This window comes from Bufo bufo, chromosome 2 (assembly GCF_905171765.1).
Source record: "Bufo bufo chromosome 2, aBufBuf1.1, whole genome shotgun sequence".
Taxonomy (NCBI): Eukaryota; Metazoa; Chordata; class Amphibia; order Anura; family Bufonidae; genus Bufo; species Bufo bufo.
Window position 1 is genome coordinate 582,782,628 of NC_053390.1, and position 10,701 is coordinate 582,793,328.

Genomic DNA, 10,701 nt, shown 5'->3' on the forward strand with positions numbered 1-10,701 from the left:
AGAGGATTCGCCTAATTTATGATGAGGCATGTCCCCCATGGAGATCAAGTCTGCGGTGTTATGCAAATGAGCTGTTTGGTGCAACTAGGGTGTCACCAATGACTCAGCTCTCTTGGCCTTGGTTAGCCTTGCCCCCAAGTCTGAGTGGCAGGGCAAGGCAGGGGCGATGTAATCTCTCCTGGCTCTATGTTCTCACACATGTACTTCAGGGATATGTGCATGCACAGTACAACCCCTGATGATTGCCATGGCTGTGTAGTACAGGTGATTTCAGCCCTGGCAAGCATCAGGGCTATATTGCACATTTTTAAAGAGCTAGCTCACGTGCAAGAAAATAGTGCCAGTCTAAATTACATTGCCGTTGCCTGGCTCTGTCATTCATTTTGGTGCAATGGTGATGCTCTCATTCTCCAATTGCTCTGCTAGATTTTCTTCTGTGTGGCAGCTTAGGGGTCTTTTTATCTCAATGTTACACTGGGGTCTTTTTATCTCAATGTAACACTGTCTTTGCCTTCACTTTACGAGAAGCTTCATAAATGCCACACATACCCTCTCTTTTCAGCTCATTAGAAGGATGTGCACATCCAATGGCCGGGTTTGAGGTGGCCCCAGCGCTATTTTGGGTCACCCAGACACCGTCAATGTGGTACCACATGTTACTGCTCCCTGAAGTAGGTGGTAAGGTGAGATGCACCCAAATAAGTCCAGAGAGCCAATGATTACAGTAAACTACTGTGCTTCTTAACTGGAAGCACTCAAGTGAAAAACAATACAGTCAATGCACTGAGCTGGCTTCTCCAGTCTTCCCTTGGGAAGCAGAAGGTTCTATGCTGAGAAAAAGCCTAAGCGAATGGTTCATCTCTTTTTTAGAAAGCTGGTACCTTCAACAAAGGGGTGATGGCCCAGGGTCTGTGGCACAATTGTCCAGTTGTCTCCCTTATCAAAAGGCAGGTGACCCAGAGTCGGTGGCAGATTATCCCCTTATAGGCATCTTCTTCTGGTTCATCGTGCAGTCTTGCAAATTCTCTCATGCTAAACACTGGTCCCTATCTGCAGACCACTAGGATCTCTGACTGCTCCATTTTAATACAATTTCTAACTGATCTAGAATCTTGTAGTGGGTGGAGTAAAGCTGGAAAATCACAGCCAGACAGAAACAATGTTGCAGTTCAAGGCTCCCATAGACTTGCATTGGGCCTCATTATAGGTCAATGGGAATGACTAAGCATTTTTTGGTTGTAAACAAGCCTGACAGAGCTAAACCAGACTGTCAAATGTTCATTGTGTGTGTGGCTTTTCCCTAAACAAAACTCATCTCTGCTTAGTCTCTTATGACAGCAGTGGGAAATTACTAGCTTCTTAAGTGCACAGGCTGGAACTTCTCAAAGCCTTCATATACGGCTAGTACCAGCGCTAGGGACCTGACAGGCTGCTCTGGCAGGGAACAGCCTGCTGGATGTCTCTGCATTCTGGCATAGTGTGAAAGTAGCCTAAACTGGCTGTGCATTAACCATTCCCACAATTCAAAAGAAAATGATATATAATCTAAAATGCAATTCAACTGTATGAAGCAGTATAAGTACAAACAATTGCATAAATCACAGTGCAAGTTAACCCTCCAATATTAACCTTCTTTGTACAGCTGATTGATGGGTGTGCTGGGGGTCAGACCTCCACCGATCAAATAATGATTACCTGTCCTGTAGAAAGGCCATTAATATCAAAATCCAGGAGAACCCCTTTACTAATGATTTTACTGATCATGAAATAAATGATATTACATGATAGTAAATGTGGATCCAAATCTCTATTCAGAATTATTCTGGTTGCTGCCTGGAAACAGATCAACACTTTGCTGACTATTTATACTGTAGCTGAGATTCTTCTTGTAAAATGATAACATCTGTCTTCTTGAAGATATGTACGTAAAGGGCCTTGTATGAATACTTCATTTTTCAGCATGAAAATCAGCAGAACATCATCTGTAGGTGCAGTGACCTAACAGTATGATGCTGGAAGATATTCCAGCAGAATTCTCAATATAAGTTTGAAAGAGACAGTAAATTACTTTTCAAATGTGAAATATGATATAATGCATTTGGAAAGTCTTCAGACCACTCTTTCCCATTGTGTTATCTTCTGGCCTTGTGCTGAAACAAAAACAAAACAAAACAAAAAAGTTTCCCCCCAATGAATCTGCATTGATCTCAGCACCCCAAAATGAGAAAGTAAAAACAGGTTTTTAGATATTTTTGCAAAATTTTTAAAACAAAAATGTTGCATGGACATAAGTATTCAGACCCTTTGCTATAACACTTGAAATATAGGTCTTGGGGCTTCCCATTTCTTTTTATAATCTTTGGGATATTTCTACTTCTTGATTGGAGTCTATCTGATATACGTTCAGTTAATCATTTGAAAAGAGTCACCCCTATCTATATAAGGTCTCACAGCTGACAGTGCATGTTAAAGCAAAAACCCAGACATGGGGAGGTACGAACTGCCTGTTGAGCTCAGAGACAGAGTTGTGTGGAGACAGAGATCTGAAGAAAGGTTCAAAAAATGTTTGGAAGAAACAGGAATCAAACTAATTAATTGGGGGAGAGGGGCCTTGGTAAGAGAGGTGACGAAGAATCTAACAGTCACTCTGAATGAGCTCCAAAAATTGTGTGTGCAGATGGGAGAAACCATTGCTGCAGCACTCCACCAATCTGGGTTTACGGGAGTGGCCAAAAAAAAGCTCTCCTCAGTAAAAGACACACAAATCTGCAGCTTGCAACAAAAATCAGGATTTTATGATCTGAAGAAACCAAGATTGAACTTTTGGCCTCAGTTCTAAGATTCATGTCTGGAGGAAGCCAGACAATGCAGATAACTTACCCAATATCATTTCAACAGTGAAGCATGGTGGTGGTTAGATTATGTTGTAGCCTACAGAGATAATTCTCGATGTGGCCTAGCAGTAGGCTAGCCTACAGAGATAATTCATACTTATTACACATTTTCTTCTGTATAAATCTATAGTAATTGAAGTCTCCAACCCTTTATTCATCCGAATTGAAAAAAGAGAATTACATTATTTATCCTCCAAATTTTCCAAGTGAACTTTACCAAAAAATTTGTCATTATCTAAGTGAGTGTGAACAGTCTTCAACAAGTCATGTGTTTTCCCAAATGCAAACACAAAAATAAACAAACCCCAGTTCCTATATTTTAAGCATCCATTATGCTCAGTTATGCACATTTTGCATTCATTTTAGCCATTTCCGTTTGAGATTCGTTATTGTAGACTGACAAAAAGTCCCACATGAAGTATTTTTTACCATCAAAAATAACGGATATTAGACGGAAATGGCTAAAACGGATGCAAAATGTGCATAACTAAGCATAATAGTAACATAGTTTATAAGGTCAAAAAAAGACATCTGTCCATCCAGTTTGTCCTGTTATCCTGAAAGTTGATCCAGAGGAAGGCAAAAAAAAAAACTGTGAGGTAGAAGCAAATTTTCCCCACTTTAGGGGAATAAAAAATTCCTTCCCGACTCCAATCAGGCAATCAGAATAACTCCCTGGATCAACGACCCATCTCTAGTAGCTATATCCTGTAATATTATTACACTCCAGAAATACATCCAGGCCCCTCTTGAACTCTTTTAGTGAACTCACCATCACCACCGCCTCAGGCAGAGAGTTCCATAGTCTCACTGCTCTTACCGTAAAGAATCCTCTTCTACGTTTGTGTACAAACCTTCTTTCCTCCAGATGCAGAGGATGTCCCCTTATTGATGCTTAAAGGGAACCTGTCACCTGGATTTTGGGTATAGAGCTGAGATCATCGGCTGCTAGATCGCCGCTAGCACAACTGCAATATCCAGTCCCCATAGCTCTCTGTGCTTTTATTGTGTCAAAAAAAACTATTTTATACATATGTAAATGAACATTAGATGAGTCCTGTCTCCTCCATGCTTCAGAGATGAGTCCAGCATTCTCTGATTCTGAGCCCAGCTCTGCCCATTGTGAAGGAGCCCAGCACTGCCCCGCATCCTCCAAATCTCCTCCTTGCTCCCAGACGTCACAAAGCTAGATCACCGTAATCTCACGATGCTCAAGATAGTGCATGCGCAGTTCGTTCCCTGAGGCTGATGCCAGCACAGGGAAGGAACACTATGCCGACACTGCGCAGGGTCACGGCGATCTAGCTTTGTGACGTTGGGGAGCAAGGAGGAGATTTGGAGTATATGGGGCGGTGCTGGGCTCCTTCACAGTGGGCGTGGCTGTGCGCCGGAATTGTTAGTAGCCTCATTTACATATATATAAAATCGTTTTTTTTTACATAATAAAAGCACACAGAGCAATGGGGACTGGATATTGCGGATGTGCTAGCTGCGATCTAGCAGCTTATGTCCTCAGCTCTATACCTAAAATCCAGGTGACAGGTTCCCTTTAAAATACAGGTGTGGACAAATGTTTTGATAATTACATAAATATTGGAAATTGGAAAAGTTGCTGCTTAAGTTTTTATAATAGCAATTTGCATATACTCCAGAATGTTATGAAGAGTGATCAGATGAATTGCATAGTCCTTCTTTGCCATGAAAATTAACTTAATCCCAAAAAAAACTTTCCACTACATTTCATTGCTGTCATTAAAGGACCTGCTGAGATCATTTCAGTAATCGTCTTGTTAACTCAGGTGAGAATGTTGACGAGCACAAGGCTGGAGATCATTATGTCAGGCTGATTGGGTTGAAATGGCAGACTTGACATGTTAAAAGGAGGGTGATGCTTGAAATCATTGTTTTTCCATTGTTAACCATGGTGACCTGCAAAGAAACGTGTAAAGCCATCATTGTGTTGCATAAAAATGGCTTCACAGGCAAGGATATTGTGGCTACTAAGATTGCACCTCAATCAACAATTTATAGGATCATCAAGAACTTCAAGGAAAGAGGTTCAATTCTTGTTAAGAAGGCTTCAGGGAGTCCAAGAAAGTCCAGCAAGCGCCAGGATCGTCTCCTAAAGAGGATTCAGCTGCGGTATCGGAGTGCCACCAGTGCAGAGCTTGCACAGGATTGGCAGCAGGCAGGTGTGAGTGCATATGCACGCACAGTGAGGCGAAGACTTTTGGAAGATGGCCTGGTGTCAAGAAGGGCAGCAAAGAAGCCACTTCTCTCCAAAAAAAACATCAGGGACAGATTGATCTTCTGCAGAAAGTTTGGTGAATGGACTGCTGAGGACTGGGGCAAAGTTATATTCCACGATGAAACCACTTTCCTATTGTTTGGGGCATCTGGAAAAAGGCTTGTCCGGAGAAGAAAAGGTGAGCGCTACCATCAGTCCTGTGTCATACAAACAGTAAAGCATCCTGAGACCATTCATGTGTGGGGTTGCTTCTCATCCAAGGGAGTAGGCTCACTCACAATTTTGCCCAAAAACACAGCCATGAATAAAGAATGGTTCCAACAATCCAACAACAGTTTGGTGAAGAACAATGCATTTTCCAGCACGATGGCGCACCGTGCCATAAGGCAAAAGTGATAACTAAGTGGCTTGGGGACCAAAACGTTGACATTTTGGGTCCATAGCCTGGAAACTCCCCAGATCTTAATCCCATTGAGAACTTGTGGTCAATCCTCAAGAGGCAGGTGGACAAACAAAAACCCACTAATTCTGACAAACTCCAAGAAGTGATTATGAAAGAATGGGTTGCTATCACTCCGGAATTGGCCCAGAAGTTGATTGAGAGCATGCCCAGTCGAATTGCAGAGGTCCTGAAAAAGAAGGGCCAACACTGCAAATACTGACTCCTGGCATAAATGTCATGTAATTGTCGATAAAAGCCTTTGAAACGTATGAAGTGCGTGTAATTATATTTTACTACATCACAGAAACAACTGAAACAAAGATCTAAAAGCAGTTTAGCAGAAAACTTTGTGAAAACTAATATTTGTGTCATTCTCAAAACTTTTGGCCACGACTGTACATGAATGATCCATTTCTTGTTTATTTTTCTCTTCTTCTGATTGATCAGAAGAACGGAAAAATAAATGGTGATGTGAACCCAGCCTTACCAGATAAGTGTAAGCCAGTGCTCTCCACTTGTGTTATTATACGACTGGACGGTGTGGAAGTCCAAGGATTTTTAGCACTGGAAGAGAATATGAATGTGGACTCTGGCTAAGGTGTGATGTTGGGGTAAGAAGGTCCATTTAACCATGGATTGTAAAATATTAGGCACTTTTACAAGGTCAGGTTTTGATCCGTGTTTGATTAGTGATTTCTATCAGTGATTTTGAGCCAAAACCAGGCCGGGTCAATAATACAGAACAGATGCAGATCTTTCCGTTATACCTTATCTTTGTATATCCTCCACTCTTGGTTTTGGCTAAGAATTACTGATGGAAATCATGATCAAACATTGACTAAACACTGACTGTGTGAAAGTGGCCTTAGACCGTATTAAGCGGCAAAATAATGTTATTTGGGGCTATGTGACTTCATATTCTACCTGCTCCAGTCTGCTTTCCTTTTCAGGATTTTATGGTGTGAATATTGTTACTTAAATTTGATATTTTAGACAAATATTTGTGCTAAAATAAATTATTTCTGCTGCTTCTACAGTGTAGCACCAACATATTCCCCAGTTCTGTACAGAAATAATGATTACTTACATCAGTTCCTGTCCCCAGTGGAGCTCTCAGTCTATTTCATACAGTACACAGAAACAGTAGTGCCAATTTCATGGGTAGCCCATTAAATTATCAGTAAGTGTTTGGAGTGTGGAATGAAGCCAGAGTATCTGGAGAAACCAATCACACTAAGGCTACCTGCCACAATGCAGATTATGTGCATTTTTCCCTGAAGAGTCTCAAAATTCAGTTCTTGCAAAATGTATGAGATTAAAGGGGTTGGCCAATTTTTGTTTATTTTGGACCAATGTGTTTGTGAGATGATTATATGGCACTTACTAATATACTCTTTATTGTAATTCTGCATAATTTTCTATATTTTATCAGGTATGTCCCTTTTGTTTCCAAAGTCTTTTGTGTTGTCCATACAGAGGTCCTGTCCATAAGGTGTCAGCTGATGGACATATGTGATGTCTCCTTCATTCAAATACAGGAGTTCAGTGCAGGTGCAGTGTGTTTGAATGGAGGAGCCATCAAATGGAGGTGATTTCCCTGGTCACATGACCCTCCATCACTGGCCATCTTACAGACAGGACCTATGTCTGGATTCTCAAAAGACTTTGTAAACAAGGGGACATACCTGATAAAATATAGAAAACTAGACATTAAGCTCGTTATAATAACGGGCGCTAGAACAGTAGTGTATAAACATTAGTAGAAACAGTCTATATTAAATTGTAAGATAATTTAACAACATTGTATTTCTTGTTTTATTTTCTTTTGTCAAAAATATTTTGGAAAGAAGTCAAAAGTAAATTAATAATAAAAATAAAATGGAAACGTATATATCACGATACAGTAAGTATAGTTTGTAACAATCTGCAATATACAATACCTGAATCAGATATTCAGGAAAAAATTTTTAACCTCTTGAAATTTCTTCTATAAAATTTCTTTATACACAACATTTCTTGTAAATATTCTATCTGAATTTGGCAACAGTTTGCCTTGTTCAGGACCATCTACAACCTTTACAACCACATCTGAAAAAGTTCTAACTCTAGATAATGCAACATATAACTGACCTTGGCAGAATACTGGTTCTGGCAAGTAAATGCCAACTTTTTCTAAGGTTTGCCCCTGAGCTTTATTAATTGTCATGGCAAAGGCTAATGCAACTGGAAATTGTCGTCTTCTTAAGGTAAATGGCAAATTAGTAGAGGATGGAGCTAAATCAATATGTGGAATAAATACCATGTCCCCTTCCGCTGAACCTGTTATTACTTTAGCAAACATCCTAAAATCTCATTGTGAGAGGAACATACCGTATGGGAATAAAAGGTTAAGGAACAAAAAGAAACCAATGTGGATAAACAGAACTGTAAAGAAAGCAATAAATGACAAAAAGAAAGCATATAAAACACTAAAACAGGAGGGTAGCACGGAAGCACTGAAAAACTATAAGGAAAAAAACAGAACATGTAAAAAACAAATAAAAGCGGCCAAACTAGAGACCGAGAGATTAATTGCCAAAGAGAGTAAAACTAACCCTAAAATGTTCTTCAATTATATAAATGTTAAAAAGTATAAATCTGAAGGTGTCGGCCCTTTAAAGAGTAATGAGGGGGGATTCGCAGAGAGCGACGAGGAGAAAGCAAAGCTGTTAAATATTTTTTTCTCCAATGTATTCACTGAGGAATATAAACTGTCAGATGAAATGCTGAATGTTGAAATAAATTTGCCATTAAAAGTGTCCTGTCTGACCCAGGAAGAAGTACAACAGCGACTTAAAAAGTAGTGTTGGGCGCGAATATTCGCGATGCGAATATTTCGCGCGAATATCGCATATTCGCGAGTTCGCGAATATTTAGAATATCGTTCTATATATTCACGAAATCGAATATTCGTTTTTTTTTTTTTTTTTTTAATTATATTTTTTTCTTTCCCACTTCCCTAAAGTTGTTCTTACCTGTCCTTTGGATTCCTGGCTTCCTGGCTGCTCCAGTCAGTGGCGTTTTCAACTTACTGCTATATTCCATATTAGCTAAATTACAATCTAATCTATATGTGTATTTTACGAAATTTCGCAATAGTCGCAATTGCGATGCGAGTAATATAACATGAAGATTTCAACTTAGCACTGCTATACTCCATATTCTAGCCTAATATGGAATATAGCTGTGCTAAGTTAGCACTGCTATATTCCATATTAGGCTAGAATATGGAGTATAGCAGTGCTAAGTTGAAATCTTCATGCGAATATTTCGTGTTATATAAGTCGCATCGCAATTTCGACTTTTGCAAATGTTCTTAATATTGCTCTAACTTCGTCTTTTAGAATATTCGTAATATTCTAAGAGACGAAGTTAGAGCAATATTACGAAATTTCGTAAAATACACATATTAGCCTAGCCATAGTCAAGTCATTAGCATAGGAACGTTGCCTTATACTATCAAGATAAATTTTCGCAATATGCGAAAAAATAATTTCGCGATAATTGGAATAATTGCGAATATTCGATTTCGACGAATATAACACGAATATTCATGCGAATATTCGCGAAATATCGCGAAATCGAATATGGCACCTCCCGCTCATCACTATTAAAAAGATCAAAATAGACAAATTGCCAGGACCGGATGGCATACACCCCCGTATCCTAAGGGAATTAAGTAATGTCATAGCCAGACCCTTATTTCTGATATTTGCGGACTCTATACTGACGGGGAATGTCCCACAGGATTGGCGCATGGCAAATGTGGTGCCAATATTCAAAAAGGGTCCAAAAACAGAGCCTGGAAACTATAGGCCGGTAAGTTTAACATCTGTTGTGGGTAAACTGTTTGAAGGTTTTCTGAGAGATGCTATCTTAGAGCATCTTAACGGAAATAAGCAAATAACGCCATATCAGCATGGCTTTGTGAGGGATCGGTCATGTCAAACTAATTTAATCAGTTTCCATTAGGAGGTAAGTTCTAGACTTGACAGCGGCGAATCAATGGATGTCGTATATCTGGACTTCTCCAGAGCATTTGACACTGTACCACATAAAAGGTTAGTATATAAAATGAGAATGCTTGGACTGGGAGAAAACGTCTGTAAGTGGGTAAGTAACTGGCTCAATGATAGAAAACAGAGGGTGGTTATTAACGGTACATACTCAGATTGGGTCACTGTCACTAGTGGAGTACCTCAGGGGTCAGTATTGGGCCCTATTCTCTTCAATATATTTATTAATGATCTTGTAGAAGGCTTGCATAGTAAAATATCAATTTTCGCAGATGACACTAAATTGTGTAAAGTAATTAACACTGAAGAGGACAGTATACTACTACAGAGGGATCTGGATAGATTGGAGGCTTGGGCAGATAAGTGGCAGATGACATTTAACACTGACAAATGTAAGGTTATGCACATGGGAACAAATAATGCAAGTCACCCGTACATACTAAATGGTAAAACACTCGGTAACACTGACATGGAAAAGGATCTAGGAATTTTAATAAACAGCAAACTAAGCTGCAAAAAACAGTGTCAGGCAGCTGCTGCCAAGGCCAATAAGATAATGGGTTGCATCAAAAGGGGCATAGATGCCCGTGATGAGAACATATTCCTACTACTTTACAAATCATTAGTCAGACCACACATGGAGTACTGTGTACAGTTCTGGGCTCCAGTGAACAAGGCAGACATAGCAGAGCTGGAGAGGGTCCAGAGGAGGGCAACTAAAGTAATAACTGGAATGGGGCAACTATAGTACCCTGAAAGATTATCAAAATTAGGGTTATTCACGTTAGAAAAAAGACGACTGAGGGGAGATCTAATTACTATGTATAAATATATCAGGAGTCAGTACAGAGATCTCTCCCATCATCTATTTATCCCCAGGACTGTGACTATGACGAGGGGACATCCTCTGCGTCTGGAGGAAAGAAGGTTTGTACACAAACATAGAAGAGGATTCTTTACGGTAAGAGCAGTGAGACTATGGAACTCTCTGCCTGAGGAGGTGGTGATGGTGAGTACAATAAAGGAATTCAAGAGGGGCTTGGATGTGTTTCTAGAGTGTAA